Below are 14,783 nucleotides of genomic sequence, written 5' to 3'. Positions count from 1 at the left end.
CTCATCCACACTGACCTTGAACTCACTCTATAGTTCAGGCTGGCCTTGAACTTGCAGCGCTCCTCCGGGATCCACCTCCCTGTGCTGGATTTCCGTCATGGGCCTCCACGCTAGGCTTGAGATGGATCCATGATGCTTCACTTTCAGCCCCATTCTTCTTTCTGATGATTTTCTACAAACTAACTAGAGATATTAATGTAACATTTTCTGAAGCGAGTGTAAGAACATGCTCCAGTGATTTTGGTTTCAGCAATATATGTTCTGAGGTTATTTTATTCTTAATTTCATGAGTCCTTAGCACTTTTAGTGGGACTATTGTAAATGGAGTAAACTACATTTTAATTATCTGCTTGAACACACAGTGCAGAGTATCAAATTCTGAGTTATAACTATCCTCCAAATAAAAGCTTATTTATAATTTTCTTATAAAATTTGATGGTACTCAGGTTATCATATACAAAGACTATCTGATATGGCAAAGAGTGAGGATTCCAGAGACAGGTAGACTTGAATCCTTCTCTCAGACTGGAGCAATTTATCTTACTGTGAGACTCAGGAAGATACTCTCTCTCATGTAAAATAAGAAAAGAAAAAGAGCTAGAGGTGAAAAGATGGTGATCGCAGTACCCAACTACGCTGGATCGTTACAGGGCTCAAAGGAGAGGATACATTAAAGATCTTGCACAGCAAGTGTTCAAACACCACCACCACCACCACCATGACCACCACCACCATGACCACCACTACGACCACGACCACTACCACCATCACGACCACCACACTGCCGCCACAACCATGACCACCACCACCACCATCACTGCCACCACAACCATCACCATCACCACATTCATAACCACCATCAGCACCGCAACTACCATCACCACTATCACCACTACTTTCACCATCAAAACCACCACCACCACCACCATTATCACCATTACTGTCACCACCACCGTCACCACCACCACCATCACCACCACCACCTCCATCACCACCACCACCACCACCACCACCATCACTACCACCACCTCCATCACCACCACCACCATCACCAGCACCGTCACCACTGTCATCACCACCACCACCTCCATCACCAGCAGTATCATCAACTGTATCATCAAGTAGTGATAAATGCACACTGTTTGATGTTGGAAACATGCTCTCTGCAGTACAGGAAAATTGATCAAACTCTTCTAACATGTGAAAGCAAGTTAAGCTCATTCTAGTTATTCGTACCTTTTTGTTTTCAGAAGGAGTGGTGAGGAAGAAAACCCTGAAGTCCTGCTGGCTTAGTTCCTGGAAATAACAAGTGTGTGCAGAAATCCCTCGGATCGGGATAGTGCTGAAAAGTTGGCCTCAACCACATTACAAAAAAATGCCCAAGTGCAGGGTGTCTACCTGCCTGATGGAGTAAATCTTCCTAAAGCAATTTCATTCTGATTTGAAAGATAGCCCTGGCTTTTGGTAGCAGAAAGGGGTCTGTTTCAAATCCACTGCATTCACACTATCCTCCCGTGATGGAGCAGTTTTCATTAAGTTCCGCCAGGGTATGAGGAGTGGCTTGTGTCACAGGACCCTTCATCAGTAGTCAAGACGAATATGACAAGCCCATCTCTAACTTTTGTGGGCTGAACGTCTTTCTTTGTGACTGGATTTATTGTCTGCCTGGCTGCGGAGCAAGAGCGCGGGGACGCTGGCTCCCTGGAGCTTTCTGCTAGCCCACTCCCAGCCCCATAAAACAGAGCCCTGCTGTTTCCATCCCGCCTCTCCCCTCCCAGTGTTGTTTGCGCCCTGGTACAGCCCATCTGCCTGAGTGAGTGCTCCGCTGGGGCCGCGCACATCTGCCAGCCAGACTACCTTCGTACACAATTACTCAATCCACCGTAAGGCTCTCTAATAGGAAACAAGTGTGACAGCGCAAGCCTCTTTCTGGTCCCCGCCTCCCTCCCGAGCCTCAGAGTCAAATAGCTCTAATAGAGATGGAGCCTGATAGATCCGCCCAGGTGTAGGTGAAACGGTAGAACCCCCGGGGGCGGCAGGGGCTGTGCTCTCGCAGTTTAGCGCTGTGTCCTGAGGACTCCTGGCAGCCGGCCGGCCGTGCAGGCTGCTCCTCGCTCCGCCAGAGGCAGAGGCAGCGTGCTCCTGGCCAGCCGCTCCATCTCTCCCGGAGCGGAGCCGGCCACCTGGAGCTGTGACAGGAGCCCAGGGCCCGCGGCGTCTGGAGGAAGGACAGCAGACGCAGTAAGTGGAACGTGCAGCCTTGCTGCTTTTCCTTGGGAATTAAGCAAGCGTGTTTACTCTCAAAGAATCCTCTAAAGACGTGCAGAAGTGCAGCGCGGTGAGCCTGCGCCTGGCGGTGGGCCGCCCGCGCTCTCGCCTCTCACAGTCCCAGAGGACGCGAGCTCCAGCCCCGCGCGGCTCCTGCTTCCTGAGGTTCGGTACTCGGATGTGGCTCTGATCATCCTGTAGCCTGGCCGCTCAGCGTCTCTCTCTAGGTGAAATATCCTTTATTCCTGTCGAAAAACGAGGGTGACCAGAGCTTGGTCACAGTTCCGAGAGAGAAGACAGTTGTGGAGGAGCACGCACTGCTCCCGGGGTGGCTTTCGGGCTCCTCGCAGAGCTGCGCCGTTGCGTCACCGGGGTACACGGATGGAGGGGCTTCCGTGGAACGCTGCCCAGCACGTTCGCTGTGCCCAGCGGGCGCTCACCCAAGAGCGGGCTGGAAAACGAACGGCAGCATTCGGTCGTTGCTGCAACGACAATGATACTGAATCTTTAAAACAAACAGAACAAAACAAAAGGTCATTTGTCTAATAGCCTAGGAGGCGATATTAAAACCAGGTGTAGGAAATCTTAGCTTTGACTTTTTGTCTTTCATGTGTGGTGTAAAGCGGCCTTCATGTGGTGTTTCTTCTGCATTTACAACTTTGGATTCACCTCACCGTTAAACTATGTTTCAATTCAAAGTTTGAATTCCATCTAAGTAGAGCAGCGACCCGGAGCCCTCTCCTCTGACATTTACTCGGCTGGGGGCATCGTTTTACAACTACCTCTAACATACTGAGTCCTATTAACAAGCTAGCCATGGTGACTTTCAGGTAGAGTGTCCCCACGTACAAGAATGTGTTTGCTGTTACCCATATGAAGCTCCATGTAAGAAACAGCACTTAGAGCCCGTGCTGACAAAGATCCAGTTAAGGTCTTTAAATTGCTACCACAAAGGGTGTGCAAAGATAAGCAGATTTTAAAAGAATACCGTAAAACTTCCAGCATGTCATTGTATCTATTTTTAGACTTTTGCATTGATTTTTTCAAATTTAGGAATTATGTATTTGAAAAATTATTCTGGGCGGTATTGTGCTATTCAAAGATAATAAACATGCACAGAGGGAAGAGACAGGCAAACTTAGACAAAGTCCTGTCGCGGTGCTTAAACAATTCCCCATAGGCCAACGCTCTGTTTTTTTCTTGGCTATTCTAGATGACCATCATGGAAAAATGATGATTTAAAATCCATGACGCTAGGACCCTGATGGCTCCTTTGTGTATATTCAGAAATGATTTAGCCTGGATAAAGTCGCTGCTATGAGAGGTTTAATTAATTACTGCTAGCTGAACATATTTCTTTAAGAATTGCTTTTGACATCACGATGGTGGGGTCTACGCAGATTAGAAGTCATTCTTCATGAAATACTTGGAGCGGCAGTCATAGACATTGAATAGTGGTCGATGTCTACCCCCTACAGGGGGAGACTCTAATTTCACTGTGCTGTCCCTGCCGGAGAGCACAGAGTACAGTTCCCACATATGAATGCTGTAACTGTGTCAGCGACTCCGGCAAGTGCCCCTCATAGAAAGGCAGCTGTGATTAATTGGGAGCCAGGTTCAGAGGCTGCTCCTCCCTTCAGCACGCCTTTGGAATGGGTTCCTCTTGATTTATTCATTTGCTTCCCAGAGCATAATAAAAATCAAGTGGTACACCCTTGCACATTTTCAATGTGTTGTGATCCTTTTAATGTGATAGCAGTATATCACATAGTGTATTTGGGTTAATAAAGAAAAAATAATAAAGTGAAAAATTCAGTTAAGTCAATAATAATGAGGGTGCTAAATGAAACTCTCACTTTTTATCCAACTAGAGTCTGAAGGCCTTGCTTAAGCTTCAGTTATTTTAATAACTGTTAAGAAGCTCTGTGCAGGTAAAGCTGGTTGGCCCAGGCAGGGCTGGATGGGCTGGCTCCGCTTCTCACCGCGAGCGACAAGCTACGAGCCAGCGTCTCTGCAGGTGACTTGGGCAGATTGGACCCTAGCGGTCCCACTCCTCGGTGAGGGCCGCCAGCCGAGACAGCATGCATAATTAGGTATCTATTCACAGCCTCACGAATGAGTCTTTTAAATTTATACTGGAAGCTCGGTTGCCATCTTTCAAGTTACGACGACTTGGGCGAGGCGGATATTAGGGTTGAATCTGCCCTAAAATTTAAGTGATTCTTATTGATTGAAATGAGGTGCACTGAGAAGTGTCATGATACACTAGGCAGGCGCTAAGGTCGATGGGCCTTAAATAAGATCTTCTCTTTTCACTTATGGACAAGTTTTGGGACCCAGTGCTTTACACTTGTTTGCTCAGAGGTTGCAATTGGAATAATTAGGTAATTCAAACAATGTAGTTCACTATGTTTATTTCATGTGAAATTTTCTGTATGCTTATCATAAGGCATATTCACTTTCTGTTGACTTTGACCTAAGCTAAGATAGAATTTAATAACTCTGTGTTCTCTCGGGATAAAATATTTTTGACGCGTCAACACCGAGGGGTAGCAGAGCGCAGTTACCCAGGAACGCCTGGGCGGCTGGTGTCACAGTGGCTCCAGGTGCGCGTGTCCTCACCCCTGCCAGAACTTGCCGCCGCCTCCCAGGTACCCTTCTGCTTGCAGCCCTGTCTGCTGGCAGTGGAGTCGGGCTCTGCTGGGCATGCAGCGCCTACAGGCAGCACACTCCACACCTCGGCCTCATGCCCAGTGCAGAGTGCTGTCTGCCCTTCTCCTGGACAAGGGCAGGCCAGGCAAGGGATGGGCCACAGGCTCAGGGCGCTGCATCCATCGGCCTGAGGTGAGCTGCTCCATGTGCTTTCCTTCCCCGTGGCTAGGGTGACTTCACTCATGTTTGTGCAGCTCCTGATCCAGCTGTCAGGACTCAGGGAAGGATCCACAAGTGAAGTCGATGGAATCTCCACCAAGTCACACACAGGCAAGCACCCAGCTGTGAGCGACCCCACTTCTGTGGAGCCACCTGCTCACAGGAGGACTGGGGTGGGCAGAGGAGTCACGGCTCCACCAAGCGCTGCCACAGAGGAGCTGCTTCTTCCCGGGCTCTGCCCTGTCGGGTCTGGTGGGTCGGTCCACTGGGGTGTTTCCCTCCGGGCTGCCACTCCCATGGGCAGCGTAGGCCAACACGTAGCCCCTCAGGAGGTAGCCAAACACATCCTCACATTCAGGGGCTGCAGAAAGCCAGACACTTGTAAGGGTGGTCTGGTCTAAGTTATTCACTGGGAATAAACAGGCATTTGAAGTTTGAAAGATACGATGTTAGTTAAAGTTCTGTATCAACACGAATACGTACACCACACTTAGGTGCACACACCACGGAGAAGTCTAGAATATACTGTGATGCTGACAAGCTGAGCAAGTGCGCTTTTCAGGATTCCCTGTGAAATACAGGATCACCTGGATCAGGGTCCAGGCCTCTGTGGCTTGTCCCCCTGGCGAGAGGCTTTCTCCCCAAGCCAGACCTTTACTGTGATGATAGAGATCCCCGATGGAGAAACAGAAAGCACAATATGTATGATACAAAGTGTCTCTTATGTGACTCTATGGTTTTATGGGCCTGTGTAGTCTCTACCCCCAAAAGAAAATAATCATTTTAAAAGTCACTTTTATCTTATTTTAATAGTCCATGTCACCATATTTTAATGAAGACATTATTTAATTTTATAAGTGTAAAAAGATGTATGCAAGACAAATGAAATGAACATAGGAAATTACTTCAAAAATTAGTCATTCTTAAACCATTTAAAAAAAAACTGAGTAGGAATAAATGTTCCTTTAGTATTCATATTGCCTTTGGTTTTGATCAAAGCTTTTGTGATGAACATATTCCAAAGTGATTGACATTTATAAAGCCAGAAATTAATCTTATGAAAAAAGACAGAAGAAAACAACTGATACTGTTAAAAAATCTAAGCCCAAGATGTTGGGAGAATGAGCATAAAGTGACGAGATCTGAGAGTGCTATGGAGGTTGAGGACTGATGACCACTCAAACAGTGACCAAAGCCATCGCTCTCAGGGCCATTGTCAAAGAGATCAACGGCATTGCCTTGAAGTTGGTCTTGTCCTCCTAAACAGCTTTGAGTTACCCAGTGGTGGGAGGCACCCTGTCAGGTGTGGTGTCAGGGCCGTCACGGGTTCCTACCATTCAGGTAAAATGTTGCTTCTATTGCCATGTGTGAGTCCATGAAATAGTTCATAAAATTTTGGTACTTCTCACTTCTTGAACCTTGGTAAAAGTATATCTTACCAGAACCAATTTTATAACCAAATCCTAGAGTTACACAACATGAAGTTTGAGTATTACCAACTTATGTGCAAATACCTCCATTTCTTAGGGCATACCAGCAGAGAACATCTACTTCTTTGGCTCATTCATGAGGTGCAGAGGCCAGTGGCAACTATATAGTTTTGCACTTGGACATTAACTTTGCACCCTATTGTCAGGTATACACATTAATTTCAGTGTTCAAATACTGTAATAAAAACTTGTTTTGTGTGTGCATAAGTATGTCTGTGTACTTATGAAACTATTTGCCAGAATCTCTATTATATATTTCATGGTAATGGTCTTATTACATATAAAAGAACTTTTACTTTGTTTAAAGAACTATAGCCTTATAAAAAAAGTCACCAGCTTCTTTTTGCACCAGAAAAAAAAATCTATTCCTTGAAAGCACTTTTTGCTGGCTTACCTTGGCCTTTCAGGTTGGGACATTTATGTCGACCCCTTGCATCTTTGCTGCTTTAAGAGCACTATTTTCATTTGTTTGTTGGTTTTACTAACGCCACCTTGCAGCACATGCCGACCTCAGCTGCTGCGGTGAGCTGGTCATGTGCACATGGCCCTGATCTCTCTCAGCTCCAGTTCCTCGCACTCATCTCTTGGTCTCCACAGAGGAGGAGAAGCCTACACTCCTTCAGTTCACAGGCCTGATTCGCTGTAGGAGAGTTATGGTCTCAGGCTGCTTCCATGGCTTGCAGCTAACTCAGGCTTAGCTTCTTCATGGCAGAGTCGCACCCTCTGCAGGTGAATACTGTACTCTCTTTATCCATTGATGTGTCGCTGGAAAGCCGCCTCCCTACATTAAGTGATGTGAAACCGTTAGCAGGAACTATGGCCATCAACTGCAGCATGTAAAAGTCTCCAAGGCTCGTTGAAATATGGCCACAAAACAATAGTGTTACCTTAAAAAAACAGCTTTGGAAATAGGGAGCTTTCCTTCTTAGTTATGACAAAATCCAGATTTGTCAGCCCACCTGGGGTGCTGAATTGCTCCAACGTCTTCTGGACTCTCCCAAGCCACCACTCACAAACCCTCTGGTGCCCACAGTGTCATTGCCACTGCAAGGGGTGAGGAGACCCCTCAGGTGGGCCACTAGGCCACACCTGGCCTTACCATGGGCAGCCCCGGCAGAATCCAGGAACCTGGAGCGGAGGAGGACAGCTCGGGGCTGGCCGCAGGCTGCTTCTCCTCAGATGTAGAAGCTTGTGGGTGCAGCACGGAAGTGGCATCTGCACTTCCTACAGGGCCCAGTTGGGGTCCACACTGCCCACTGTCCACAGACACTCACCGGAAGGTCAGCAGTGGAGACTCGAGTCAGCCCAAAGCCCCAAGTCACTGTAGAGGCAAAGTGGCAGTTAAACTCCTCTCTAGTGTCCTCCTAGAATGGGCCCAATGTGTGGAGCTTGGTGGGTTTGCATGAGGAGTAAGTCCAGACAGTGAATAAAAGGTCAAGTTATCACCAAGAATGGGGAGGTGTGCTGGGGCCTTCACCTCATTCTGAGGACGAGGAAGGCCTTGGGCCTCTGTGCACAGTGGAAACTGCTTCAGCTCCGGGTTGTGGCCTTTGCACATAAACCCACACCAGCCATGGTTCTGACTCTCTATGCAAAACAGGGAAAGCATTTGGGGCCCTCTGGAAGCTAAACACCACCCTTGCACAGGCTGGGAAGCTCTGGGTGTGCTCCTTGAACGTTCCTCGGGGGTTTGTCTTTTATGTGACACTAGACTGGAACAGCCCAACATGCATCAGAGCTTAGAGTATCGCTTTGTAGAGAGCTTGGACACTGGTGACTGAGTGCTGCCTTTGTCATGGGAGGGTGACGGAACCCACCATGGGACACCAGATGTGGACCCCAGGACTCTCACCTGTGGGCGGTACATGCAGGCTCACTTGCCTGGGGAGGTGGACAGGAGTGGGAGGACAGGGCTTTACAAGGGCAGCTGTGTCCTGGGCAGGTGTTGCCTGGTGTAGCCCTCCAGCTCTGACCATGGCCTCAAAGACAGAGCCTGGCTGCTACTCAGAAGGGGCGTGGGCCACACAGGGTACCACACTGCTGGTGCGTTAGCCATTGCTGTTCACACACTGACAACTGGATTCTAAAAGCACCACCAAGAATTTGCAAAGATGAGAAATAACCGAAAGCTAGAGGGCTGCATGTCAGTAGTACAGTTCGATGTGCTGACCTGCTGTTGAAAAAACAGATGTGACAAGCCAGGGAGGAGGGCACACCAGTGATCTCAGCACACCAGAGGCTGAGGCAGGAGCACTGTGAGCTCAAGGCCAGCCTGGGCTAGAGTGAGTTCAAAGCTAGCGAAAACTACAGAGAAAGACGCTGGAGAGAGAGAGAGCGAGAGAGAGAGAGAGAGAGAGAGAGAGAGAGTGATGAATGAATATAAAATAGGAATATGTAGGTGTGTATCTTACTGTTTTATGGCTGGAGAATTAATCAAAAGTTTAGAGAGTCTATTCATGGTAAAGTCCAAGTAAACAGCATGAGCTTGGGCGAGAACCACAGCTAGCCACTACACACTAATAATATCAGTGTTGCCATTTAGCATTTTCACCTGCAAAATAAGATTTTAAATATACATGTTGCATACAGTTTATTTTATGACTAATATAAAAATGGGTATGTGTATAATTCTGTTTATGATCCAAAACAACTTTGAGCATTAGCAACCAAGATAATTTTAAAAGAATCTTAGAAGATATATTACTCTCATAAAGATGTGTGGTTAATTTTTAAATTAATCTTATTTTTTATAATACACTTTCATGACAAAGTCAGGCATGGCAGAATTAATAAACTACTCTTGAAGATAATTAAATATCTTCAATTTCTTGAATATTGAAAAATGAGAGCACTAACTCTTTCTGATAATTTTGCCAGCTGCTATTAAATGCTTATCATGAATTAAAGAAATAAAATGCATCTCTTGCACTTTAAATAGATAATAGTTTGCCTTTTTTCTATTAGAGGTAATTTTTTATCCTGTCAAACTATAGATACCATAATAAAATGGAGACAGTGAAATGTAATTAGCTCAAAAGACTGAACTTAATTTATCATGAATTACATGTAATAAGAAAAAAGTACAAAACCCTATCAAGCATTACTTAAAAAAGTAGAAAAAAAAAACCCTCAAAACTGTCCCATACTCTTGAAACTTGAGGCCATCAATCTTTGGCCAGTTTCCCAGGGACGCTGAAGTTTCCACCCGATCTCTTTCCTTCTGTACGCTGAATTGCTCAGGGAATAGTGCTAGGGTTCAGCGTGAGCTGGGGCTGCTGTCCTAAGCCAGAGGAGTACCGCACGAAAAGAGCTTTCAGTTTAAACTCAGGACATCACCAAGTGACCCCGAAAGAGCTCAAAAACGACATCTTTTTACCACCAGGGTCCCCACGTGCGAGCGCACAGCCCTCAGGGATGGAGACACCCCGAGGAGACGGGTCTGGCGGCCTGGGACCCCTCCCGGGCCAGCCTGGCCACTGTGCTGCCCGCCACCGGGGCCCAGGCAGCAGAAGCAGAGCCGCCCGCCGACCCGCACGCAGGGACGCCCTTCTGCCAAGCTCCTCTCCCTCACTGTTGCTCTCAGAATCTTGCTATACGTCTAGTTCTCCCCGCACTGTCCTTTGGTCCAAAGCAAGGTTTTCTATTCCAAAAGTGCCACGTTCCTTTTCTCCTGTGTCCTCACTCTTTCTTCAAGCCTAGCCTTCCTGCTGATGGATGTGGGCAGGGCAGGGCCCTCGGGCCTGAGGCCAGTGGTGACACTCGGCCAGTGGTGACACTCGGGCCTGAGGCCAGGGCTGCGTGGTGGCAGACCCCGGCCAGGCAGAAGGGCTTAAGATGTCCAGCCGCGCCTCGACACGGCTTTGCGCTGCCACCCTCCCTGTTAATCTCTAAATCAGAGCACAGGCCTGTTAGCCTCACAGTCCCCAGCAAGTCCTCAAAGGGAAGCCGGTTAGCGCCAGGGGGCCGCGGGGTCCAGATGGAGGCTGGCGGGGTGATATTTACAGGAACAGAGTTAAGTCCTCCTGCCCTTGTGAGCTCTGCGCCTGTGGGGAAGAGGACTCTTCGGATATATACGGAGAAAGCCCCCCAATTAGGTAACTCAGCTGTAGAAAAGCAATCCAAACGGGATCAGCGACAGGCCAAGAGCCAAGGTCCTCCAGGCGGCCCTCGGCTTCCCGCGCATGCTCGCCACCACCTGCCTGCCGGCCTCTGAGCCCGCTCGCGTTGGCCTGTTCCATGTGCACACTTTCAGTATTTTGAAACTAAGCAACAGAAGAATGTCACTGAACAAAAAGATTCTTTAAGAGCTGATTTAAATCATCTGCAAACATCGGAGCGTCACTTGTAAGCGTCACCTTTCCTGCAGCGCAGGGGACCCCTGCAGCCCTGGCCTGCACCGCCGGCACCCTAGAGCCTTGCAGGGCTGGGGCCGGGAAAGGCCTGAGCGGGGCCCAGAGCCGGGCCGCGCCTTGCCGATCGCGTGACGGGGCGGCTGCTCCTTCCGCGTGAGCCGCTCTGCAGAGAACATTAATCTTGTTTAAGGAAACTCGGCCCACGCAATCAATCGTGCGGTCGCTGACGGGTCTGCCTTGGAGAGCCGCCGCAGGCTTGGCTTGGGCTCCCCGCAGCTCGCCCAGGCCGCGGGAAGGGCTGAGCTTTGCGCGGGCTGCTCGCGTTGGCTTTCTGTCGCACTGACCCTGCGATCTCACCGGAGAAATGAGCAGGTGTGTAGCCGAACGTCGGGCTTCTTGCCTGCTGGGGTTTCTGTCGGCGTGGGAAAGCGGCTCTAGTGCAAGCTGCGGCCGACGAAGGGTGTCGCTAAGGTACGTTCACACTCACTGGGATTGCGTCTTTCTTAAAGAATGACATGTAGCTCTTTGGAAATGACTCACTTCACAGTTTAGCGAAAATATCCCTCCCATCCTAGGAGCCCTTTGCTAAGCTGTGCCTTTCCCTGCGCTGGAGCTTAGCGAAGGACTTGACCGCTTCCTGCGCCAGCACGGTGCCTTCCTTGTCCACACCCAGTGAGGGGCTCAGGGCGCCAACTCAGACCCCTCGGCCTCCGCTCCTTTGTGAGCAGTCCAGCAATCACCAAGTAGGTGTTCATTAAATACCGCTTGACTGAGGCTGACAGGTCCACTCGGAAACTGCAAGCTGAAGGGTCTTTCCTTTCAGTCCTAACCTGCCTTCGCTCTTTAATTGGCTATTAGCTGGAACTGATTGATAGAATGGCAGCTATGTAAATACAGTACTTAACCTTATGCACTCAGACGTTAACCTTAATTACTGTCCACTAACCCCAAAGCACCCAGGTTTCTCCACTTACACCCCCACAGTCCCACTCCAGGCATTTCTAGCAGGAAAAGGAATCGCAATAGAATGCTTTTATTGTCCTGTGAATGGCTATTAAACAGGTTCTCAAAGCGATCATCTGATCATTCTGTAGGTATTGATTTTCCAGGTGTACAAAGATAAATAAAATACTGGAAAATCAAGCAGCAGGATAGAATGTGTTTGGTAAGAGAAAGGCTAGGCAATTACTTTTTAAATTATCATTTTATGTAAGGCTGGTGACCCCAAGCTTGTCATCATCTTCATAACCTTGAAAAAAATATATGAAAATTTTAAAAATCCTATGGTTTTGCTCAAATCATATTTAATAGTAGTCATAGAAATGAAATAGCGATCAGTTATTTTAAGAGTAGAGATCACTGAAATGCTTTCTATCTAATGTTACATTATAACAGAAAGACAAAAGGTAAATTAAATGTCTCTCTTTAAACAAAATGCTTTAGATTTGTTCTCATGAGCATTCTTTTCTATAGATGCAACCAAGATTACTAAAATAAAAATAGCTCAATAGCTTTCTTAATCCCTTGTAGTCTCCAAACTCATATTCTTTGTGTATTTTACAAAAGTTATATAAAATGAGAATTACATGTTATTAGAAATAAAACCTTGTGTCAATTCATATACTCAAATTTATTAGTATTTGCTTTATACATGGATTTGTTTTCATCAAGTTCTACTTTCAGTGTGCAAAAACGCAGTAAAATAGCATTATAAACCTGCGAAACGTTTGGGGTGTAATTTTATATGCAATTATGTTTTATGGCCTGAGTCCTTATGGTGGAAAAGTTTCCATTGTGTTCAGAGCATAATAGGGTTTAGGGGAGTGGGCGGGCGGTGGCTGCATGCAGGGAGAGAGCCTGCTAGCAGGCTGAGGACAGCAACCCGATCCTAATGCACTGATCATTTTTAGATTTGCCAAAGTGCTCAGTTTTGCTGCACGTCCCAGGGGAGCCCACTCTGGAGGGGTGAGCGGCCCGGGCAGGGGGGCTCCCTCACCGCTGGCCTCATGTCTGTTCCAGTGAATGTGAAATCTCCCTGGAAAAACAAAGCACTGTGACACAGTGACTTCAGCTCCAGAAGGAAGTCCTGGCCACCGGCTGCAGTGCTGAGCACATGGAACTTTAGTCACCTAAGCAGGAAGGCGGGGAACCTTTGGGGCCGCCTGGGTAAAGGAGTTCATGGAGGGCTCATGTGTCACCAGGGCTGGCCTTCTGCGGAGCATCAGCAGGCCGCCATCAGGACCTCGGGCAGAACCACCCTCTGGAAGCTTATTTCCCTCTCCAGCTACTATTCAAGCGCTCATGGGCCCGCAGGTGCCCCTGACATATGTGGCCTGAGGCCCCCTTCCTCCACGGGTTCTCTTTTTACTTAGTAGATTCTTACATCTCCAGACAAGGAAACCAGCCCAGGCAGGTGTGTCATTGTACACAGGGACACTTTTCACACAGCATGACCAAAAGCCTATGCCAGGTTAGCTGGAAGCCTGAGCAGTTCGGTGACTTTAATGACCGTCTTCACAGGATGTGTTGCCAGGATACACCTGGGGCCATGCGACTTCAGTCCTGTCCGCTGCTTGTTGAGACAGTGATGTAACCATGGTAGGGGCGCATTTTCATTGTGATTTCTTTGCACAAATCTGAGGTGGATTCTCTTTCTGTAATGTGTTTAGCTTGCACAGGAACAGCAAGATTTATTTCCATAGTGCAGGGTGAGTTCTAGTAAAGATTAGATACTGAAAGGGCCAGTGAGATAGCTCAGTGAACTAAGCACCAGCTTAGGCAAGCCCAGGGACCAGGGTTCAATCGCTGACACCTCATGCAGCACCGTTCCCGCCCCCAGGCATGCTAAGCCAGCCACCAAGACCAAGTGTTATGGTGCACACCTGTAATCCCAGCATTGGAGAGGCTGAAAACAGGAGGATCACTATGAGTCTGAACTGCGTAGTGAGATCCTGTGCCGAATACACACACACACACACACACACACACACACACACAGTAGATCTGGAATGCGGGTCACATTGTTATGGACAGGAATAGTTATACTGCAGTCAAGTCCCTAAATTACAAGAAACATTTAGTATAATGGCAGAACAACCAAGAGGCAGGTAAACTAAGTGGATTGTCTACACTTCTGTCCGAGTCTCTCCCAGGGTCCTGAGCTGTAGCTTAAAGACTTGATGAAATAAGATGCACGCCATTCTGTAGCTCTGCAGCTCTTCCACTCTGACTTTATCACAATCAGCTATATATCAATTTTATTTGGTAGATATAAGGAACAGAAGATTCTAGTATTTTGTTAAATACTTTAATGGCATAATAATATGCTACATATTGATAAAAGATAGAACTTCATGTTTGCGATATATGGCTTTCCACTTGGACCCCTGAACACCTAGCATGGCATTCACGTTCTTTGTTGAGTAGCTTTGTGATCCTTCCAATGAAGCACTCTGTCTGAGGCTAATAAAATTATAGTGCCGGCCTGTATTGCCTGCAGACCCTCACAGGGTTGGAATTCTGGCACTCAGACAAGTTGAAAAGATGTTTAAATTGTCTTCATCTTAGTCCCAAGTTCTAAGAAATGCTCAACTGATAGAAATTGAATGTCGTGTCTTTCTAGCAAATGTGGCTCTGAATGTTTTACCAGCCTGTGCGCCGACCCACAGCTTCCTTATGAAAGCTGGAGATGCCAGATGAGAGGGCAAAAGCAGATTGTTGAGTCTAACACTTTTCACAGCTGACTGTGAGAAGGGGCGCTGGGCAGGGACCTGATTCCCTGGCCCCAGCTTCTCAGGCGAGG

At 47.7% G+C, this 14,783-nt stretch overlaps 1 protein-coding gene across 1 annotated transcript in view; it reads left to right on the top strand.

Moving 5' to 3' along the window:
- The first annotated feature begins 2,026 nt into the window (after positions 1 to 2,026).
- Sema3a (semaphorin 3A) overlaps positions 2,027 to 14,783 on the top strand; it is a 462,357-nt gene continuing 449,600 nt past the window's right edge. Inside the window, exon 1 of the mRNA XM_023724302.1 lies at positions 2,027 to 2,241. The gene's annotated coding sequence lies outside the window, so the exon portion shown is untranslated. The remainder of the gene's footprint in view (positions 2,242 to 14,783) is intronic.

This window comes from Octodon degus, unplaced genomic scaffold, assembly GCF_000260255.1.
Source record: "Octodon degus isolate 3935 unplaced genomic scaffold, OctDeg1.0 scaffold00108, whole genome shotgun sequence".
NCBI classification, from domain to species: domain Eukaryota; kingdom Metazoa; phylum Chordata; class Mammalia; order Rodentia; family Octodontidae; genus Octodon; species Octodon degus.
This window is presented reverse-complemented; position numbering and strand designations above follow the sequence as displayed.